General features: G+C 44.6%; 1 protein-coding gene across 4 annotated transcripts in view; it reads left to right on the forward strand.

Annotated features, from left to right (window-relative positions):
* LOC122247135 (uncharacterized) overlaps nucleotides 1-10,207 on the forward strand; it is a 194,430-nt gene continuing 184,223 nt past the window's right edge. For 2 of the 4 annotated variants that reach the window (XM_086530780.1, XM_043006168.2), the window contains exon 1: nucleotides 8-323. The gene's annotated coding sequence lies outside the window, so the exon portion shown is untranslated. Of the gene's footprint in view, nucleotides 324-10,207 lie in introns of all 4 variants that reach the window. The other 2 variants (XM_086530805.1, XM_086530811.1) reach the window with 2 other exon arrangements.

The following is a 10,207-nucleotide window of genomic DNA, read 5'->3' on the forward strand; positions in this document are numbered from 1 at the left end:
GAGACCTCTTGCTGATTTTTTAAAAAGTGTCTCTTCTTTCTCATATATCTTGAACTTTAAACATACGTGTGCAAGGTTCCTTCCGTTTGCCATAAACCGATGATTGATTAGCTGCTAACGGATACGTGATACCAGAAAAACGGAGTAAATCGCAGAGAACCAAGACCAATATAATTACAGGTCTCTTTTTGGTTTAATAAATAACAACTGTAGTTCTTTCGTGATTTTGTGGTAGTGAATTGTGTTGTTTTTCGTCTAATAAGCACTTGGAACTCGTAAAAGCGAGAGAAAACTGTATTCTTTCTCCAACACACTATGAAGAGGTGCGTAAGCTTTGCATTGTTTGTACTTTTAATGTTATTTATATTTTAACTAAATTATAATGAAGAAAATGCCGCCAAATGCATTCAGTGAACTATAACCTTAAAAGCTGTTGACCTGATATTCATGTCGTGTTAACCTTTCAGATTCCCTTAGGGAAGTATGAGTTTATTATTGTTTTAAGTATTTGTGCTTTTGCAGTTTCCCTGGGAAATGGAAAAATGAACCGAAATTCTCATCGTTTTAAAATCAAGGTCACAGAACTCAGGGTTATAGATGATGTTAATTATGGTGATTACTCTTTTAATTATCAGGAATATAATGACGGTAATAGTGACAGTAATGATAATGATAGCGATGATCATGATAATTGCAATAGTATGGACAAGAATAATAGTAATGATTACTATGATCATAAGATAATGATAAAAATAATTAGTAAAGATCCTTAGAATTAACGATGCTAATTATAGTAGTATTATAAATCTTTATTGTCATTGTTGTTATTGCATTTAGCCTAGACCTGTTTCTGGTATTGCTATCACTATTACCACAATTATCCCAGTGCAACTACAACGACTAATAGTAGTAGTATTGCATGTTTTTGTTATTATTATTAAGAGTAATATCATTGTTATATCTATTAATGCTATCGTGTATGTCGTTTACCCTTGTATATTTTTTATAGTATATGATATTTTATATATTTATTAACTAACACAAGGAATTTTATTGTCAATATCCTGCAACTAAAGACATCAGTTAGAGTTCCCTACTTTTTAAGTAATAACAAAGTCTGCTTTTGGCCTAGTTCCCGTCAGCGATTCTCACGAAGAAAATGTGGAAATCGAGTTAAGATGTGACTTTTTATTATTACACATCACAACAAATATGTAAGATCAAACGACACTCAAGCTACAGAGTGTGTAATGACATGCATTCAAATCATGCACTAGATCATGACGACAATTACACGGATCATGGCTCTTCCTGGTTGACTGACATTTTGCCGTTTTGATTAGGGAATTGATGCTAAAGGGTCTGAAGTGACACGCCAGTCAATAGCTCGCGGGGAATCATCGTTGATCACGTATGGTTCAGAAGAGTCACTTTCCGCCACCCGTCGGGAGGGAGGTTCGTGGCAAGCTGGTGAGATTAGGTGATGTGGTCATGGAGTTTGCGGGAGATGGAATGCAGTTAGGTAGCATGTATGGTTGAGGGAAAATTGTGGGGGGAGGGGGGAGATTTAGAAAATATGGCGGTGCATGGTTGTCTGTTGAAGCAGAAGCGAAGTAGGCTAAGTTCTCCAGGGTTCGGGGGGGTTGTTGAATCGGGGTGGTAGGGGGTGGAGGGGGGGGAGAGGGTGGGGGGGTGGAGTCGCAGATCTGTAATTCCAATTGGGTGAGGGGTGGTCGCGGGATAGGAACCAGAACATACAAGGGAGGGAATTGGTTTTCTGTACAGTGAGCTGGTCTGAATGGTGTCCTGCTATAAGTGGGGGGGGGGAAGGGATAGACGCAGAGCAGTTCTTTATAAGGGGGGAGGGGGGTGAGATGGTGTGAGGAAGTGTTGTGGGAGGTCAGGTTGTGTGGGTGTGTAGAGTTTTTGTTGAGGGTTTGTTTGGTAGTTTGATTTGTGAGTTAGGTATGAGCAGGGAGATGGTGGGGAGAGTGTGGGTGGTTGGTGTGATGTTATGTGGGTGGTATGTTTGTGATGGTGGGGATGGTGGTTTTGTGTGGTGGGTTGAGTGGGAGAATAGGATGTAGTGTAGGGAAGGAGGGTGTTGGTGGTTTGTTTGGTGAGTTGGGTAAGGATTAGGAGTAGTGAGTGTGAGTGGGTTAGGGAGAGTGGAGAGAGAGTGTGTGAGATATATGTTATATATTGTGTATTTGTAGAGGATTGGTAGTGTTGATTCATTTTGATTGTGATTGTATGCGTTGAGGGTGAGTGTGTATTGCGTTCGTGTGCGTGAGAGTTGAGTTGCGGAGAGGCGATTGCGAGAGTGTTGTGTGGGAGATGGGTGAGTGAAGTGAGTAAATTTTGTAGAGTATGATGAGTGTTTTTATTGGGTGGGAGAGTTTTGGGTATCATATATATTATGAGTGAGTGTAGAGAGAGAGATGAGGAATGAGGAATACTAGAGGAGGAAAGAGTGAGAGAGAGAGAGGGGAGGGAAGGATATAGAGAGTGGGTTTAGAGTTTATATATGTTGTAGGTGAGATGTGTGGAGATGTAGAGAGGGGGGGGGGAGATGAGATAAGTGAGATGAGTATGGTGAGTAGGATTGTGATTGAGGTTCTTGTTTGATTGGGTTGTGTTTTTTATGTGTTATATCTATTTTTTTGTTGTTGGTTTTGGGGGAGGAGGGTGAGGTTTGGTTTGTGTGTTTTGTGTTTTTGTTGAGGTTTGTTGTTTTTTTTATGGGTGTTTTGTTTTGAGTGGTTGTGTAGTGTTAAGAGAGGGGAAGAGAGAAAGTGATGGTGATACATGTATTTAGAGTAAAAAAAGTGGAAGTGAGTATAGAAGAAAAGATAGTGTGAGTTTGGGGGGGGGGGGTAGTATAGAGATGTAGATTGTATTTTTGAGTGCGTTGTAATGTGAGTGTGATGTGAGTGTGTGAGGGGGGGGGGGGGGAGGGAGGAAGAAGACAGAGATGGGGGGTAAAGTGTAAGTGTGTTGTGTTATAGGGGGGGGAAGGGTATATGATGAGAGAGAGAGTATTATTGGTGGGGGGGGGGGGGGGGGGGGGGGGGGGGGGGGGGGGGGGTGGGGGATGGGGGGGGGGGGGGGGGGGGGGGGGGGGGGGGGGGGGGGGGGGAGGGGGGGTGGGGGGGGGGGGGGGGGGGGGGGGGGGGGGGGGGGGGGGGGGAGGGGGGGGGGGGGGGGGGGGGGGGGGGGGGGGGGGGGGGGGGGGGGGGGGGGGGGGGGGGGGGGGGGGGAGGGGGGGAGGGGGGGGGGGGGGGGGGAGGGGAGGCGGGGGGGGGGAGGGGGGGGGGGGGGGGGGGGGGGGGAGGGGGCGGGGGGGGGGGGGGGAGGGGGGGGCAGGGATGGGGGGGGGGTTGGTAGGGATGGGGGGGGGGGGGGGGGGGGGGGGGGGGGAAGGGGGGTGGGGGGGGGGGGGGGGGGGGGGGGGGGGGGGGGGGGGGGGGGGGGGGATAGATGAGAGAGGTAGGAAGAAAAGGATGAAAATTAAGGAAAGATGTTGGTGAGAGGTAAAAAGAAAGAAGAAAATTGGGGGAGAGATTTTTAGGATTTTTTGTTTTTTTTTTTTTTTTGTTTTTTTTTTTTTGTTTGTTTTTGTTGTTTGTTTGATTGTGATAGTGGTTGGGAGTATTAAGTTGGTTTGTGATTTTGGTGATGTTTTGTGTTTTCTTTGTGTTTTTTTTTGTGTTATTTGTTTTTTTTTATTTTTTTTTTGTGGATATTTAAAAATTTATAAATGGGGGGGAAATGTATGTTTGAAGGGTTATAGTGTGTATACACGAGATGTAAGGTTGATATGTTTGAGGGTAGAGGGAAAAGAAGAGGTGAAGAGAAAAATTGTGGGGAAGAATGAGAATGCGGGTAGAAAATTAAAATTAGAAAGAGAAAGATTGAGAAAAGAGAGAAAGAGAAAGAGAACAAGAAAAGAAAAGAGAAAAAAAAGAAAAGAGAAAGAGAAAAGAAGAACGAAGTAAAAGAGAAAGAGAGAAAGAAAGAAGAGAAGAGAGAAAGAGAGAGAAGAGAAGAGAAGGGGGGAGAAAGAGAGAAGAGGGGGGAAAAGAAAAAGAGCGGGGATGAAAAAGAAAGACGAAGAGAGTGAAAGAGAAAGAAAAAGAAAAGAAAAGAAAAAAAGAGATAAGATAAAAAGAGAGAGGAGAGAGTAAGAGAGAGTGAGAGAGAAGAAGACAGAACAGAGAGAAGAGGAGAGGGGAGGGGAAAAAGAGAGAAGAGTATGTAGAAGTTAAAAGAAAGAAGAGTGATAAGAGAGAAGAATTAAAAGAAAGAGAAAGAATGATATTGATCAAAGAGAAGGAAGAGGACTTTATTTAACTTTGAAAGGAAAGAGAAAGATTAGAAAAGAACAAATGTAAGAGAGGGGGGGATGACATTGAAGTGAGAGGCAGAGACAGTGTTTGATAAATTATAAACTGACTATTTATTTTTTATTTTTTAGATATGTAAGTATTTATTTTGTTTTTTGCTTTGATAATGGGTGGTATTGCAGAAAATGATCTTTGATGGGATTCACCTCACAATTCTTCCCCTACGAAAGTTAGCGTCAATAAATTCATATGCTTAAAAAATACCTTTCCTGAGGACAGGTGAAATGAGGTTGGAGAGGTCCGTCTGAGGTCAGTTCAGGTCAGGATGTCAAGAATACCCAATTGACCTTGTCCTCAGCTGACAAGGGGGGTGAGGAGGGGTAAATTAGTAATCCCCTTTTATGGTCCCGCCATTTTTTTCTCTTTAGAATCACCACAAACGAGTAATCCTTTATATTCTGGGACGCAGGACTGCATTAAGCTAGGCGATTACCCACGAAGTGAAAATGATATTGTATCTGTCGAGGCGCCCATCTCTCTCTCTCTCTCTCTCTCTCTCTCTCTTCCCTCGGGGAGCGGGGGTCGGGTTCGCTCTCCCGCCTCTCCCTCCGTCTCTTCTCTCTCTCTGCGATCCCTCTCGCCTCTCAGTCTCATTTCCCCCGGCGTCCCTCCCTCCATCTCTCCTCTCTCGCTCTCTCTCCTCCCCCTCCTCTGGTTACATCTCATCTCTCTCTTCCATCTGCTCGTGCGTCTTCGCCATCCTCAGCGGTCCTCCCGGGCGGGGGATCCCTCAAACCATCTCTCTCTCTCTCATCTCATCCCCTAGCATCTCTCCCCCATTCTTGATCTGGGGGGCTCTTCTCATGCTCTCTCTCAATTCCATCCTCACTCGACGATCTCACTGTCTCTCTCTCTCTCTCGCGGGGGGCGGCGTACAGTCTCTCTTCCGCTCATCATCCTCTCTCCTCACGTCGCCTCTCTCTCTCCTCCGTCGTCCTCTCTCTGGGTAGGGGCTGTTTGAGGTAATTTTTAGGATAAGCCTTTTAAGAAATTTTGAGGGAATAATGGTCGCTTCCATACACGCGAGATGCGATGCCGGAGGCCCTTCACTTACGCAGCGGGCCATTTTTCGTGACTTGATGAATGGGGGGGGGGGGGGGGGGGGAGACACGGGAGACTGGCCGTAGATCAGCAGTAATTTATATAGGCGTGGCGCTCGGAATCATCGCTCCAGAACGATCATTTGGTTGTTTAAAAGGCGTGTTATTCATTGAGCTAGGGACTGGATTCACTTTCTTGGTTTGCTTTGGCTATCTGGATAAAAGTGTTTTTTCCTTTCGTCAGTTTCGTCGAGATGTTTGGGAGATTCTTAGTTGAATGTATCTCTTTAGAAGAGGTTTCTGCTGTTAAATTGGACCAGACTTGTTAAGAGTATTCCAAAAGCTGTAATATCTCTCTCTCTCTCTCTCTCCGTCATCCCTCATCTCCCTGGTCTCTCACTCGTCTCTCGGCCGTCCTCCTCATCTCCCTCCCGTCCTTCGACCGCTCCCAGTTCTCTCGTCGCACCCCTCCCCTAGTCCTCCCCCTCTCTCACCCTCGTCTCTCTCTTCCTCTCTCTCTATCGTTCTCTCTCTCATCTCCATCTCTCATCTCTCTCTCTCGCCTCTTCTCGCTCTCTCCTCATCACTTCTCTCATCCTCTCGGTCACCATCCCCTCTCTCTCTCTCTCCGATCCTCTCTCTCGCCGCTCTCTCTCTCTTCCTCTCCTTCTCTCTCTCTCCTCATCGCTTCTCCTGCCTACTTACCTCTCTCCTCTCTCCTCATCCGCCCTCCCCTCCCTCCCCTCTCCTCTCCTCTTCGTCTCTCTCCCTCCCTTCCTCTCCCTCCTCTCTCAGCCTCTCGATCGCGCTCCCATCCGTCTCTCTCACTCTCTTCCTCCGCCTCTCTCTCTCTCTCTCAGGCTCTCTCATCCTTCACCCCTCTCCCAGCTCTCTCGTCTCCTCTCCCCCTTCCCTGCTCCTCTCTCCCTCATTCGTCGCGGCTCTCTCCCTGTAACAATTTTTGTCTCTCCACTCTTCTGGTCTCCTCTCTCCCGGCCCTCAATCTCTAGAGCTACTGTCGTCCACCCTCTCACCTACTTTCCCCCAGGATCTCCCTCTTCACTTGTACCCGGCTCCCAAATTACTCCTCTCCTCTTCATCAGCTTCTCTTTCTCTTCTCTCCAGGACTGTCCCGCTCGCCCTCCTCTCTCCTCTCCACCTCCAGTAGCCCGTCCGAGTCCCAGTCTCTCACTAATTCTCACCTCTCTCCGAGGCTTACCTAGTGATCCCCTCTCTATCCTCTCAGAGGCACTCTGCTCTCGGGCTCTCCACTCTTCCGCTCCCTCGACTCCGCCCTCCGTGCCTCACTTCTCCGGGTCCCCCTTAAGTGCCTCATGCGTAGTTCCCCCGGTCTTTGTAATCCGATCCCCCGGGATCCCCTCTTCCCCCCCGTCAAGCCACGCGGCCGTCGCCGCTCTCGTCTGCTCTTCTAGCATTTTCGATTCCCGACTCAAAACAAAGTCTTTCGTCGAGTCTCGGTCTGGAACTGTCATCTCCACGTTCATCTGTTCCGGATGTCCGATCTCCACTTTCAGTCCACCAAGTAAGATGTAGTAGAGGGGCCTCGCCATTGGGAACCTGCATCCCCAATCTCGTTCCCTCTTCCCAACTGAGATCCCATCTACACCTCCTTACGTCCACTGTACAATCACTCTGAGATCTCTGCCGAGCGCGGCTCGTCGTCTAAGTCTCGTCTTCGGTGTGATCATTCGCGGGTCTCTTCCTGTATGTTCAGATATCCGGATCTCGATCTCCGACATTCGTTGTTAGGGGATCGCCGGTATTCCATCACCGGGGTTATATTTCGGGAAGTCATCCCTCAGTTCTGATTCCAAGTCTTGTACTTGCCCGTTTTGGGGTTCTCTCTCTCTTCTCTCTCTCGCTCTCTCTCCTCTCCATCTCCATCTCCTAACTATCTATATCTATCTAACTATCTATCTATCTAATCTATCTATCTATCTATATAGATGTGGTTGGGTTTGTGTGGGTGTGTGTGTGTGTGGTGTGTGTGGTGTGTGTGTGTGAGGTGTGTGTGAGTGTGAGGGTGATTTGTGAGGGTGAGTGGTGAGTGTGAGTGTGGGTGTGGGTGGGCACGGCGCGCAGTGTAGATATATATATATACTATAATATATATATATATATATAGTAATATAGTAGGGTATATATATATATAGTATATATTGAAATATACTTATGTTATTAAACACAAAGTCTGCGTGCGGGCAACAAAGACGCCCAAACCTGCCGAAATGGTGTGGCTTATGTATGCACACACACGCACGCACGCACAACGTCACATGGCGCCCTTCACACGCGGGAACACAACACACACACACACCACACACAACAGCACACACACACACACACACACACACACACACACAGCAACACACACACTCACACACACAACACACACACACACATCACACTTAACTCAACATACAGACACACGACACACACATCATACGCAACGCACTCACGCACACTTATAGTATATAATATATGATAAATATATATATATACATATATTTATATACTATATATATAAATACATATATACATACATATATATATATATATATTTAAATATACATTTGATATACATAGATATACATATAGATACATATAGTATAAATATATAGATATAATATATACTTTATACATACATACATATCTAATAATATCTTTAGTATAGATACTATATATATATGATATATATATAGATGATATATATATATATAGACTTATACATACATATATGATATATATTATATATATATATATATATTAAATATATAATATATCATACAATATTAATCTAATACGTTCATGAATAAATAAATAAAATAATAGATATATATATATGTTTATATATATTATATATATATATATATATATATACAATATATACACATACCATATATTACCCAAGGCATATATGCATATATATATATATATATATATAGATTATATATAATATAATAGACACCATAATACATATCTACCATATGCATATTGTCATATATATAACACATCAAACACAGATATACATAAATACATATCATAATGCAGATATATATATAGTAATATATATATATAATACAACACATATAGACATATGGCATATATGCATATATATATTATATATATATATATATATATATAATATAGTAAATATATATATACATAATATAATATATTTATATATTTATATACATTTATATATATGCATATATATTTACATATATATATATATATATTTGTATTTATATTTACACACACACACACACACACACACACACACACAACGCAACACACACACACACACACACACACACACACACACACACACACACACACACACACACACACACACACACACACAAAAGTACACGCTGGCGCACGTATGATGTGCCTTTTTGTGATGGCTCACAGTAGAATTATACGGTCATCGTGACAGTATAACACGTACTAGAAGGCAGTTTGCAAGGCAGTTTGCAGCCCATGCAGCCCACGCATGGGTGTGCTCGCGTCGCCCATGGTTACGGCACGGGAGAAGGAACAACAGCGGCGTGATCATCTTGCAGAATGCAAGGGATCCGGGCTTAGCTTGGGCACGGAGTTACTAGGGCGCCACGTGCCCGGTTACTGACAAAGCACATAGCTGTCTCTCGCGTCCTCTCGCCATGTTTTGCATGAGTACTTCTCGGTGCCTGTGGAGACGAAGGGTTTAGATCTTGGGATGGTGGTTGACGGGAGGGGGGGGGGGGTAGAAGTGGGGAGGACTTGTGCGCGGCCGTGACCCCATCAGACAGATTAGGATTAAAAAATTCAATCCTGATCTTACTTGGATGCATTTTTTGAGCTGTGACCTTAAAGATCCTGTTTAAAAGGACACAGGACTTGCAAGATGTTACATATATGGATTGTTTTGTGCCGATTTCCGTCCTGACTCGTGCTTTCTCTGCGGGTTGATGTAGGCCTACAAGACGTTCATACCGCATTGAGAGAGAGAGAGAGAGAGAGAGAGAGAGAGAGAGAGAGAGAGAGAGAGAGAGAGAGAGAGAGAGAGAGAGAGAGAGAGAGAAGAATGAGAAAAGGAAGAGAAAAGGGGTAAGAGATGAAGGGAGAGAGAAAAGAGAGAGAAAGGGAAAGATAGAGAAAAAAAGAAAAGGGAGAGGGAGGGAGAAAAAGAGAGAGGAGATAAAAGAAAGAGAAGAAGAGAGGGGGGGGAGGGGAGAAAAGAAAGAGAGAGAGAATAAGAGGAAGAGATAAAGGGGAGAAGAGAGAAGGGGGAAACCCGAGAAACGAAGAGGATAGAAAAAGGGGGGGGTGGGGGGGGGAAAAAGGGGGATTCGGTTTGGTGGAGGATGGGGGGTGAAAAAAAAATAATTATAGGCGGAAGTGGAGGTAAACGGGATGGTGATGGAGGAAAGTTGGATGCGGAGGAGGAGGGGACGGGGGGGTGGAAAATTGGATGGATGGAGGAGGGAAATGGGGACGGATGAAGATGGATGGATGGAGGGCAGGGCCGAGTGAGCTTTGCCTACAACCCATCGAAAAAGGGCGCGTGGTAAGGCAGCCTAGGGGGCACGCTGCTGGTATCATTTGCAGCCTACATTAATAACACACTAGATTTAATTCCGAATTATTGTTGTGGCTTTTTTATCGCCACTGTTATTAGTTATCACAACGACAACAATTTTTGTTATTATTATTGATGTTATTGTTTCTTTGTTTTTATTTTATTTTATTACTGTT

Source organism: Penaeus japonicus, unplaced genomic scaffold (genome assembly GCF_977035675.1).
Source record: "Penaeus japonicus unplaced genomic scaffold, GWHDUDI00000001_assembly GWHDUDI00000003, whole genome shotgun sequence".
NCBI lineage: Eukaryota > Metazoa > Arthropoda > Malacostraca > Decapoda > Penaeidae > Penaeus > Penaeus japonicus.